The following is a 12,561-nucleotide window of genomic DNA, read 5'->3' as shown; positions in this document are numbered from 1 at the left end:
GGATTGAGAGGATGGGGGACTTGTTCTTGGAAGGTAACTTCCCGAGTATGTGGGCGCTGGAGAGAAGTTTGCATTGGCTGGGGGAAATTAATTCCGATATTTACAGGTATGGGACTTTCTGCGGAAGCAGGTACCAACCTTCCCACTCCTGCAGTTAAGGGGGATTCAGGAGAGGGTGGTCTCTAGAGGATGGATAGGGGAGGGGAGTATCTCGGACATATATAAAGAGCTTATGGGTTCGGAGGAGACGCAAACCGAGGAGCCGAAGCGAAAGTGGGAGGAGGAGCTGGGGGGAGAGATGGAGGAGGGCCTCTGGGCGGACGCGTTAGGGAGGGTCAATGCTACCGCAACATGTGCCAGGCTGAGCCTGATCCAAGTTAAGGTTGTTCACCGGGCTCACATGACAGTGGTATGACACATGAGCAGGTTCTTTGGGGTGGAGGATAGCTGTGTGAAGTGTGCTGGGGGGCCAACGAACCATGTCCACACGTTCTGGGCATGTCCAAAACTGAGGAGGTTTTGGCAGGGGTTTGCCGATACCATGTCCACGGTATTAAATATGAGGGTGGCAATGAGTCTGGAGGTGGCGATTTTTGGGGTATCGCAGGACCCGGGAATCCAAGAGGCGAGAGAGACGGATGTACTGGCCTTTGTTTCCCTGGCAGACTGGCGGCATATATTGCTGGCATGGAGGGACTCAAAGCCCCCGAAATCAGAGACCTGGCTTTCAGACATGGCAGGCTTCCTCTGCCTAAAGTAAATTAAATTTGCCATGAGAGGGTCTCAGTTGGGGTTCACCCGGAGGTGGCAACCATTCGTCGACTTCCTCGCAGAGAACTAATTGTCAGCAGAAAGGGGGGGGGAGGGGGGGTTAGGTTAGCGTAGGTTAGGGGGGGTAAGTAATGGCAAGACCTACGGGAGAGGGTGGTGGAATTTGCACTATGTATATATTTTTCTTGTTATGTATATTGTTGATTTTGTTGCTGTTAAATTGCCAAAGAAATACCTCAATAAAACGTTTATTTAAAAAAAAGAAGAAAAATTGTCCTGACCCACAATGGCTGAACTCACTGGGTTGAAATTTGATTTGATTTGATTTATTGTCACGTGCATCGAAGTACAGTGAGAAGTATTTTTCTGCGGCCCAAGGTAACGTACACAATTCGTACATAGTGGACAAAAAAGAATAATCGACAGAGTACATTGGCAAATGGTACATTTATAAACAGGGCGAGATTCTCCGACCCCCCGCTGGGTCGGAGAATCGCCGAGGGCTGGCGTGAATCCCGCCCCCGCCGGTTGCCGAATTCTCCAGCACCGGATATTCAGCAGGGGCGGGAATCGCGCCGCGCCGGTTGGCGGGCCCCCTCCCGCGATTCTCCGGCCCGGATGGGCCAAAGTCCCGCTGCTAAAATGCCTGTCCCGCCGGCGTAGATTACACCACCTACCTTACCGGCGGGACAATGCGGCGCGGGCGGGCTCCGGGGTCCTGGGCCCAGGGGGTGCCCCCACAGTGGCCTGGCCCGCGATCGGGGCCCACCGATCCGCGGGCGGGCCTGTGCCGTGGGGGCACTCTTTTCCTTCCGCCTTCGCCACGGTCTCCACCATGGCGGTGGCGGAAGAGACTCCCTCCACTGCGCATGCGCGGGGATGCCGTGAGCGGCCGCTAACACTCCCGCGATTGCGCCGCCCGGAGATGTCATTTCTGCGCCAGCTGGCGGGGCACCAAAGGCCTTTTCCGCCAGCTGGCGGGGCGGAAATTAGTCCGGCGTGGGCCTAGCCCCTGAAGGTTGGGGCTCGGCCCCCCAAGATGCGGAGCATTCCGCACCTTTGGGGCGACGCGATGCCCGACTGATTTGCGCCGTTTTGGGCGCCAGTCGGCGGACATCGCGCCGATACCAGAGAATTTCGTCCACAGTGCTTGGTTACGGTGCGCAACAAGGGACCAAACAAAGCAACTACATGAGCAAGAACAGCATAGGGCGTCCACAAACCTGTAAGGAAACATAGAAGAACATTATCAGTAATTATATATGAAGTAGAAAAGAGTTTTAATCTTCGGAAAGGTGATAAGAGACAAAAGAAAAGGGTCTGAGGGAGAGAGCTCGCAGAGAGTCCGCCATGCTCCAGCGCCATCTTGGAAAATCCAGGACCTCCCATCCTAACAGCCACATCGACTGCAGCGATTCAAGGTGGCGGCTCACCACCACTTTCCTAAGGGCAATTAGGGATGGGCAACAAATTCTTCCCCAGCTAGCTAGTGACCCACACATGCCACAAAACAACTTTTATATAAACTGTGAAGGCTCGGGACTACCTCACAAAGCATCTTCATCCATCTTGCATCTGACTTGAGCCAAAGTGCGCAGGAATGCACACTCCCTGAGTGAGATTAACATGTTGAAATCCAGACAGCAGGGAAAGGGTGCACAGTCCAATAATGTCGCAGCAAACTGAGCTTTATTTGGACCCACACCCCACACGTGATTAGAAGTCATAGAAGTCACAGAATTCCTATAGTGCTGAAGGAGGCCATTTGGCCCATCAGATCTGCACCGATCCCCTGAAAGAACACCCTGCCTAGGGCACTCACCTGCCCTATCCCCATAACCCCACCTAACCCGCACAACCCTGGACACGAAGGGGCAATTTTAGCATCGTCAATCCACCTAACCTGCACATTTTTGGACAGTGGGAGGAAACCGGCGCACCCACAGGAAATCCATGCAGACACGGGAGAAGGTGCAAACTCCACACAGTCACCCAAGGCCGGAATTAAATCCAGATCTCTGCCGCTGCGATGCAGCAGTGCTACCCACTGTGCCCCCTCCCACCAGGTAATGTCTTAGTCACTACATTCCTTAGACCACTATTTTTCTTCTGAGTGAGTGAATTATTGAATGCCATGGTGAACCGACTGACATCTTCTTGTAAAAAAACCTCAGGTTGCTTTTCTACAGCTTTTGGGATTCAGAATTTGGACATTTGCGAATGTGTGTTATAACCCAGTGGCCTGATCCATTTGTGCTTCTACTGTGCAAACAGATACAAATGTCTTTAAGGTGTTATGCCCCTAAATGGACTCTACTTGTCAGGCAGTCCCTCTGGGTCGAAGCTGACTTGCTTCACTCTGGTTCGATGGGTTCTGAGATGGCTGATAAGTCCAATGTGTGATCTGCAGACTCTGCCACACGCGGGGCAGGTGGAGTTTGACGGGTTGGGTAGATGGGTTGTTTGCAGGTTTGTGCACTCTCCCAATACCCTGACTTTGTCTCTGAACATTCCTGACAAAGAAGTGTTTGGTACCTTCCCCCATGGAGTTTTCTCCCTGTCGGTCAGTCCCAAGACTTTGGGCTGGATTCTCCGCCCCACCGTGACACATTTCTGCCTCAACCCGCCGGCGGGATTCTCCGTTACGCCGGCCGGTCAATGGGGTTTCCCCAAAGGGGCAGCCCCACGCCTTCAGGAAACCCCCAGGCTGCCGGCAAAACAGAGCATCCCGCCGGCGGAGAATCCTGCCAATGATCTCCCATGAGCCAGCAGGGAGTGTTTGCCCTCTTCAGGAATGTTTTGAAGACATCCCTAAAGATTTTCCCTGAAGAAACTGCTAGGCATCAAACACCACCTGATGTCTCCACAGGCCAATAGCCTGCCAGAAGAGCAATCATCATCTAATGGCTGCAAACACCAATAGATTCTAAAGGATCTGATGGTTGGTCTAGTACCTCACATCCACTTTTCCTAAACTTTAGGATCAGCCATATATTACAGAATACCAACTGAAACATCTGTGCATAAACACCTGGCATTAGTTATTACTTTGTCTTTTCTAATATGTCGCACTCTCGAGGTTTCCCCCTTCTATGCATCAGCCAGGGTTTTGTGGTAACGCTGCCATCATTAGGGCATTCTAGTCGCAGGCAATGGTTCCTCATAAGCTGTGCTGCAAACTGAAAATCTCCACGCATGAGTCTGCCTTTAGATTACCGCATGTGTGCAGCGATACAAAAACGGCTTAAAGGTACTGAGTACTTTAATAAATCGCCTGCATATGCCAAAATAAATTAGACGAACATTGGTTCCTGGAGGTAGTTTTAACCTGCGTTAACCTGTGAGATAAGGGAGATAAGAGATAAGTCAGTGCATGTAGTGGGTTAAAACATCCCATGACCATTCTGCATTTAGAAGTGTATGGAAACCACCATATAACAGGTAGGTCAGAGATTGTAATATATATATATAATTGAATGAAAATGTACTGTTTTTTTCTGGCTTTAACTGTAGCACAGTGTTTCCCGAGGGAATGCCCGCAGCTCCCGATGCAGGAGATTCAAGATAGAGTGATCTCAGGGACATGGGTGGGGGATGGTAGGGTGTCGGATATATACAGGGAAATGAGGGACGAGGGGGAGATCATGGTGGATGAGCTGAAGGGGAAATGGGAAGAAGAGCTGGGGGAAGAGATTGAGGAGGGGCTGTGGGCTGATGCCCTACGTAGGGTAAACTCGTCGTCCTCGTGTGCCAGGCTAAGCCTGATACAATTCAAGGTTTTACACAGGGCGCATATGACCGGAGCAAGGCTCAGTAAATTTTTCGGGGTTGAGGATAGGTGTGGGAGATGCTCGAGAAGCCCAGCAAACCACACCCACATGTTTTGGTCATGTCCGGCACTACAGGGGTTCTGGGTGGGGGTGGCAAAGGTGTTTTCGAAGGTGGTGGGGGACCGGGTCGAGCCAGGCTGGGGGTTGGCTATATTCGAGGTTGCAGAAGAGCCGGGAGTGCAGGAGGCGAAAGAGGCTGATGTCTTGGCCTTTGCGTCCCTAGTAGCCCGGCGAAGGATATTGCTTATGTGGAAGGAAGCCAAACCCCCAGGCGTGGAGACCTGGATAAATGACATGGCAGGGTTTATAAAACTAGAACGGATAAAGTTCGCACTAAGGGGTTCGGCTCAAGGGTTCACCAGGCGGTGGCAACCGTTCATTGACTACCTCGCAGAACAATAAAGGAAATGGGAAGGTAGCAGCAGCAACCCAGGGGGGAGGGGGGTTGGGGGGGGGGGGCGGTGGAGGGCCCGGGCGGGTCCTCAGGGGTGTTTTTGTATAGATATTTGTATTAGGCTATGTATATTGGATTGTTTAATTTTATTTTTGGTGAGTTATTATTTTTGATATGGCAGTTGCCATTTAGTTTATATATTATTTATTTATTTGTTAAAAACGGCCACTGTTATTTATACTGTTTTACTGTTGTAAAAAGGGAAACCTTTGTATTGTTTTGTTTGGCCAAAAAATTTGAATAAAATATATTTTTTTAAAAAACATCACAATCATTGAAGTACTCCTGATAGGCAGCAGGGTGGTGCAGTGGTTAGCATTGCTGCCTCACACCGCCGAGGTCCCAGGTTCGATCCCGGCTCTGGGTCACTGTCCCTGTGGAGTTTGTACATTCTCTCCATGTCTGCGTGGGTTTCGCCCCCACAACCCAAAGATATGCAGGGTAGGTGGATTGACCATGCTGAATTGCCCCTTAATTAGAAAAAATGAATTGGATACTCCAAATGTTTTTATTTTTTTTAATTGAAGTACTCCTGATGTGTTGTGAAGGAAGCACCAACTGGTGTAGAGCAGGACTCCACAAACAGCAATTTGAAAATAACCAAGTAAATTAATTTTAATGATGTTGCTGGAAGGATAAATATTGGCTGAGACACCCAGGAGAACCTTTTTGATGAGCTGTGCTGTGGGATCCTAAAGTCTGCCTCAGGGGGAGCAGTCAGGGGCCTTGGGATGAATGTGCCATCCAAAAGATGGCACCTCCGGCAGTGCTGCACTCCCTCAGTACTGCACTGAAAATGATAGTCAATGCGGGCGATTCTCTGAGCCCCACGCTGGGCCGGAGAATCGCCGCAACCGCGCCCCGATGCCGGCGTGCGATCCTCCGAGGTGTGGAGAATCGGCGCCACTTGGCGCGGCGCCGTCCGCAGGCCGCTGGATACGACAGAGTCCCGCCGGCACCGTTCACCCCTGGTCGCTGCCGGTGGGAACTCTGCGGGAACGGTCGGGGGGGCGGCCTGTGGGGAGGGGGGGCTCCTACACCTCCGATGCGGTCTGGCCCACAATCTGGGCCCACCAATCGGCGGGCCGGCCTCTCCCTCCCCGGGCCTACTTCCTGGCGTGGCCGGCCCTTGAACACTGACCCCATGTTGGTCGGGGCCAGCGCGCTAATGAAGTCCCCTGCGCATGCGCAGGTTGGCGCGGCCCAACTGCGCATGCGCGGGTTGGCACGGTGCCCATTTGGCGCCACGTAAGGAGGCTGGAATGGCGTGAACCGCTCCAGCGCCGTGATGGCGTTCACGATGGCGCGAACACTTGGGCCCAATATTGGAGAATCGCCCCCAATATTTTGCGCTTGGAGTGACTTATGAACCTACTGTCCTCTGTCTCAGAGGTGAGAGTGCCAACAACTGACCACTTACATTCCATGGTGTTAACATTCAAAAGCCCTATGTGCTGGGTTGACTGCTGCTCCAAAGTATATTGCATGCTTCCATGCCAGGCTTGAGGAAGATGATTTATTTTTAGGTTTTGACAGATGATCCGGGAGCAATAATGATGACATCGCATGACCTCATGCCATGCTCCTCTCCAACATTGCTATGCTAAAATTATTGAAAGACTCATCGAACGAGACACATTAATGAGCAAGCACATATCCCACAGGCACAGTTATTTTCCATATTCCCACTCAGCTTATTGTCAGACTTATTTTTGAATTTGACGTTAACAAGCACACTCTCTTGGCTTGCCAGTCAATAATAAAACATTTAAAATTTAATAGAGGTATTTGACATTAAAGTGTTTTGATAGAGTCGATAACAAGAAACCTATTCCACCAGTAGGAAAATCAGTGACAGGAAATAACTAGGTGAAGATAAATAGCGAAATAACCAGTGGGTAACAAGAGGAATTTTGCTTACACACAGTAAGTTGTGTTAAACCGAAATGTGCTGCCTGAAAAGACAGTGGAAGCAGATTCAATCATTTCAATTATTTTCAGAAGAGTTGATTCAAAAAGAGAAATTTTGCAGGATTATGGGGAAAGAGTGGGAGTGATTGGATAGCTCTTTCAAAGGTCCGGCATTGGTCACCCGTTCCTGACAGTGACACCAAGGCATTTCCAGTGAGATCCTACTCTAAGATTGCTACAAAGGTTGTCACTGGATTGCCGATGCACCAGATTATATGCAGATGATGGGGGGTAGACTGGGGAAATGGGAACTGAGGTACTGCGATGTTGCAATTTAAATGAAATTTTAAAAATCCTGCGAAGAGATATCTAAATAAGCAAAAGAACTCTGACAACTATATTATAAGGGAAGGTTGGACAGAAGCAAAGTGGACCACTTAAAAGCTGATCACATTGTCAATGAAAATCAGAAAATGTGGACAAGCTGAAAAATTACTCATGTCACTATTAGCTTACTGTTACAGTCACATATGGAGAGGGACAAATGACTTACCTGGCATACCGCTCCATGTTTGACTATAACAGGGTATTTTTTCTGAATTTAGAAGGATGAAGGAATTTACTCAATGTCTGTGCTTAACCATTTACATTCTCATTGCAAAGAAATGAGGCTGGCAAGCTTTCTCGTGTTCAAAACAAAGAAATGTTAGTTTTTAATGATTTAAAATCCGTGCCGATAAAGATCAAAATGTAAACGCTCTCCTTGGCCTTCACAACCCACATTTACAAATACAAAATGTAAAATTTGCAATTAATAACAATCGCTTATTGTCACAAGTAGGCTTCAATGAAGTTACTGTGAAAAGCCCCTAGTCGCCACATTCTGGCGCCTGTTCGGGGAGGCCTGTACGGGAATTGAAGCTGCGCGGCTGGCATTGTTCTGCATTACAAGCCAGCTGCTTAGCCCACTGTGCTAAACCAGCCCCTTGTTCAACTGTCGGTCATTACTTTCTCAGACAAATTAAAGTTCAATGTTGAATGGTGAAAACAATGAGAGTTTACGGTTTATGAGCCCTTTTCTGGTATCCATGGCTACAGCAGAAATTTTCCTCAGGGATCTTGAAGATCCAAGAGTGGAATTGAAGCCCATGTAAAACTGTAATTTGCAGAGCCAAATTATTTTCAAAAATGTATTCCATCTTTTCCAGAAGTCAATGATTTTTGCAACCGAGGTTCCTTTCAAAGAACATTCACTATCTCTGTGCTGGATTTTTTAAACTGTAAAGAGAGAAGGGAGCACCTCAAGGCTTCATTGGCAGCTTTTACAGCCTACTTATTAGCAGCTTGAGTGATTGCGACAAGTGGAAGAAGAGATCAGCATGCCAGGGGAAGAGGTGGCATAGTGGTATTGTCACTGGACTAGTAATCCAGAGAACCAGGTAAATGCTCTGGAGGCCTGGTTGGTATCCAGACATGGCAGATGGTAAACTTCGAATTCAATAAAAATCTGGAATTAAAAGTTCAAGAAGCCATTGTCGATTGGTTCAGTAATGTCATTTTGGGAAGGAAATCTGCTGTCCTTATCCGGTATGGCCTATATGTGATTCCAGATCCACAGCAATGTGGTTGACTCTCAAATGCCCTCTGAAATATAAGTCACTCAGTCAAAGGGCAATTAGAGATGAGCAATAAATACTGGTCCAGACAGCGGTGCCCACATCCCATGAATGAAATTTTAAAAAATATATCCCAAGGAAACTAATATTGAATCATGCACAGGGACTCACCAAGATTAGCATGAATAAAATAACAGTCATGAAGAAAATGAGGGCACAATGGAGTGACTTATTATTAGAGTCGTACGCTTTCCATCCCAAGGTTTTAAAGCAAGTAGGTGAGAACACAGCAGATGCCTGAACTATAATCTTTCAAAGCTCTCGATTCAGGAACTGGTCCTTTAGCTTGGCAAATTATGCATGCCATTTCACTATAAAATGAAGGTGACAGAGGGAAATCATAGTTTAGCCTCAGCATCTGTTGTTGGGAAATTGCTGGAGTCTATAATTAAGGATAGGGTACCTGAATACTTTGAAATTTTTCAGCTGAGTAGAGAGGGGATTGTAAAGGGTGGGTCATGTCTGTCAAATCTGATTGAATGTTTTGAGATGACTAAAGCAATGGATGGGAGAATGTCTATGGATGTTATTTATACTGACATTTAATAACGCCCACCATCAGAGACTGTTAAATATAGTTGAAGTTTATGGAATTAAAGGCAAATTATTGACCTGGATAGGAAGTTGGCTGAGCGGCAAGAGACAGGGAGTAGGGATAATCGGCAGGTAATCAAATTGGCAGGATGTGACCGGCAGTGTTCCACAAAGATCTGTGTTAGGGTCATATATCCAGATTTGCCAGTGACACAAATATAGGCGCCATTGCAAGCGGTGTAAATGAGAGTGTAAAATTTAAAGAAATATTGACAGATTAAGTGAATGGGTTTATTTCAATCAAGTCTTCATTGATGTGAAGACTTTCTAAAAAGTCTTTCTGAATAGTAAATGTTAAAAACAGTGACAATCTAAAGTGACCGGGCATCCAGGTACACCTCATTAAAATGTCATAAACGGGTTGTACAAAATTGGCACAAACAGGTACAGAAAATAATCCCCCCACAAAAGGTTAATGGAATGCTGGTCTTCATATCTAGGGGACTGGAACACAAGCAAGTAGAAGTCATGTTCAGCTATACATAACCCTGGTTAGGCTACACCTGCAGTAGAATAAGCAGTTTGGAATGATATATTGGCTTTGGATGGAGCGCAGCACAGATTTACCAGAACGATACCTGAACTCCAAAGGTTAAATTATGAAGACAAATTAGGCAAACTAGGGAATTTGGAAGATTAAGCAATGATTTTGCCATGTTTTCAAGGTATTAAGGGGCACTGATGGAGCGATAGAGAAAAACAACTTTTTGCTTGCTCAGGAGTCTAGGACTAGAGGGCATTGCCAAAAAATTAGGGCAGACTTTTCAGGAATTAAATTAGGAGGTACTTGTACGTAGAAAGCTTGATAGGTTGGAACTCTCTTCCACAAACAACAATTGGTGGTAAATCTATTGTCACGGTTTAAATGAAGCAAGGCAAAGTTGTCACAAATTAAATGAAGGCAATGGTGTCACAATTTAAATGTGCCCCCCTTTCTTTTTATTTAGGGTGGGAACACCCGGATCTTTATCCGAGATTTTCCAAAAGGTTCTACGTTTAGTACCAGTGGTAACGCTTCAGTTAAAAAGAAAGGATAATATCCACTCCTGTTTATTCAAAGCCATTCCAAACCTATTATAAGGTGTTCATTGAGACGGCATTGATTTTGTTATCTGGACTCTTTCCACTGGTCCACAGGGTGAAAACCCATTCAGTCTACTGACCTTTTACCATCACTTGGGCCTCGCTGGTCCAGGAGCTCAGGCACACATATCTGCTTCTTGTTTATAGGACGCTTCAAATATGTCAAACATGCCACTTATTGTAAGTGCAGTATCAGGAAAATTTGAGTGTACGTTGGGTATCTTTGTAAATACAGGCGACAAAGCGATTTGAAGTCACATAACAGCTTCAGCTGAGCGTAGCACAGTTTGAAGCAAACAGGCTGCTCTGTGTCCGAAGGTCCACTGAGCACGAGCAAAGGTTTCCTTTCAAATGAGTACTGATCGAGGAATGACTGATCTGCTGACTATGCTATTCCGACAGCTCCTATGTTCTGTTCAACCGGAGTGTGCAGCCAGTCACCATGGCAACAGCCTCGTCAGTGTCAACTGAAGTCGATGCTCTTGCTGTGATGAGGGGCCACTGCCAATCTCTTCTGCTCTGGTGACAGTGGAGGAGGCCTTCGTTTAATTCAAGTGTCTATGGTGAAGGTTTCTTGCAGATCATAAAGAGAGACGCTCAAAGACATTGTGATGAATTGCTACGCGAGCGGAGTTAATTAATGTAAAATGACAGACAAAACCTCAGTTTAACGTCTCATCCTATAGACGACGGCTCTGACCATGCGGCCTCCTCTCAGTTCTGCCATGCGATTGTCAGCTTAGATTTTGTGCTTAAGCCTCTGGAGTGAGACTTGAAGACACCAACCTCCAGACTCTAAGATGAGAGGACTTGATGCAAACAAGAGGGAGAAAGGAATATGGCAACAAAATGATAGGAGGCAATTGGTCTGAACTTCGTGCAATGTGACCAGTTTTCAAGAAAGAAAAACTTGCATTTATATAGCGCCTTTCAAGGCCTTAGGACATCCCAAATTGCTTAGAAACCAATAAAGTACTTTTGAAATCGACTCACTACTGTACTACAGGAAACGTGGAAGTTAATCTGCACAAAGTAAGGTCCCAAAAACAGAAATGCAACAAGTGAAAGGGCATTCAGTAGAGCGCACAACTCTACCCTGTTGTGAAAACTCAACATAGAACATAGAACATACAGTGCAGAAGGAGGCCATTCGGCCCATCGAGTCTCCACCGACACACTTAAGCCCCCACTTCCACCTCATCCCTGCAACCCAATAACCCCTCCTAACCTTTTTGGTCACTAAGGACAATTTATCGTGGCCAATCCACCTAACCTGCATGTCTTTGGACTGTGGGAGGAGCACCCAGAGGAAACCCACACAGACACGGGGAGAACGTGCAGACGCCGCACAGACAGTGACCCAGCGGGGAATCGAACCTGGGACCCTGGTGCTGTGAAGCCACAGTGCTATCCACTTGTGCTACTGTGCTGCCCAAACATGGCAACAATTACATAACTCTTCCTTGAGGCTTTTCCTTGCCTTGATGCTCTGTAACTGCAAAGCTGAAAAAGGATTTTTTATTTAATGAAGAGCTTCCATCTCACTAAGGAGGCTCCAGGCCAATCCACATTCATCAACCTGCTCTGAAAATTCTGCTCGCATTTTTCACAGCTGTGACAAGTTGCACCACAGCAGCTGAGACAATCCATAACATCTTAAAACTAAAAAGCAACATTCTAAACAAAACAACACACAACATTTAAAAAATAACATCTTCCAATGTTAATGGATCTTTAAAAAAAATTCCAGGAGCCAGATTTGCATTTCTGCCAACAATTAATTAGTTTTCCTTTGGATTGTACCCTAATCCATGTGTCAAGTTTCATTGAAATCTGTCCGTTAATTTTTTAGATATATTATTTGCAGACAAAAGGATTAGTAAACAGGGACAAAAATATTACCTTCATCCACCTTCTGTGGTGGAGGTAATAATGACCATTAATTAGTTGAGGGATAAAGGCTGGCCAAAATGGTCTAAATGGCTTTCCTCCTCTACAATTCTCTTGTGTAATTCTCAGCAATAATGGCACACTTTTAAATCTTCTGCTATATTTGAGTGGTTTTAAATGAAGACAGTTGTGGTCTCTGAACGCAGATGTGCTGACCAGTCAGTTTTTTTTTCAAAAGAGTCTCTGAGGAGTTGGATCAATCTGAGCCAGCACATTGCGCTTTGCCTCTGATGCATTGCATCCACATTATTTTGGGAATTCACACTATTTCTGGGGAAAGAACAGAGAGGAG

The 12,561-nt window shown here is 46.6% G+C and overlaps 1 protein-coding gene across 1 annotated transcript in view; it reads right to left on the bottom strand.

Moving 5' to 3' along the window:
- Window positions 1-10,652, bottom strand: part of lrrc3 (leucine rich repeat containing 3) — a 54,956-nt gene extending 44,304 nt beyond the window's left edge. Inside the window, exon 1 of the mRNA XM_072482571.1 lies at window positions 10,400-10,652. The gene's annotated coding sequence lies outside the window, so the exon portion shown is untranslated. The remainder of the gene's footprint in view (window positions 1-10,399) is intronic.
- Between the last annotated feature and the right edge of the window lie 1,909 nt (window positions 10,653-12,561).

This window comes from Scyliorhinus torazame, chromosome 2 (assembly GCF_047496885.1).
Source record: "Scyliorhinus torazame isolate Kashiwa2021f chromosome 2, sScyTor2.1, whole genome shotgun sequence".
NCBI lineage: Eukaryota > Metazoa > Chordata > Chondrichthyes > Carcharhiniformes > Scyliorhinidae > Scyliorhinus > Scyliorhinus torazame.
This window is presented reverse-complemented; position numbering and strand designations above follow the sequence as displayed.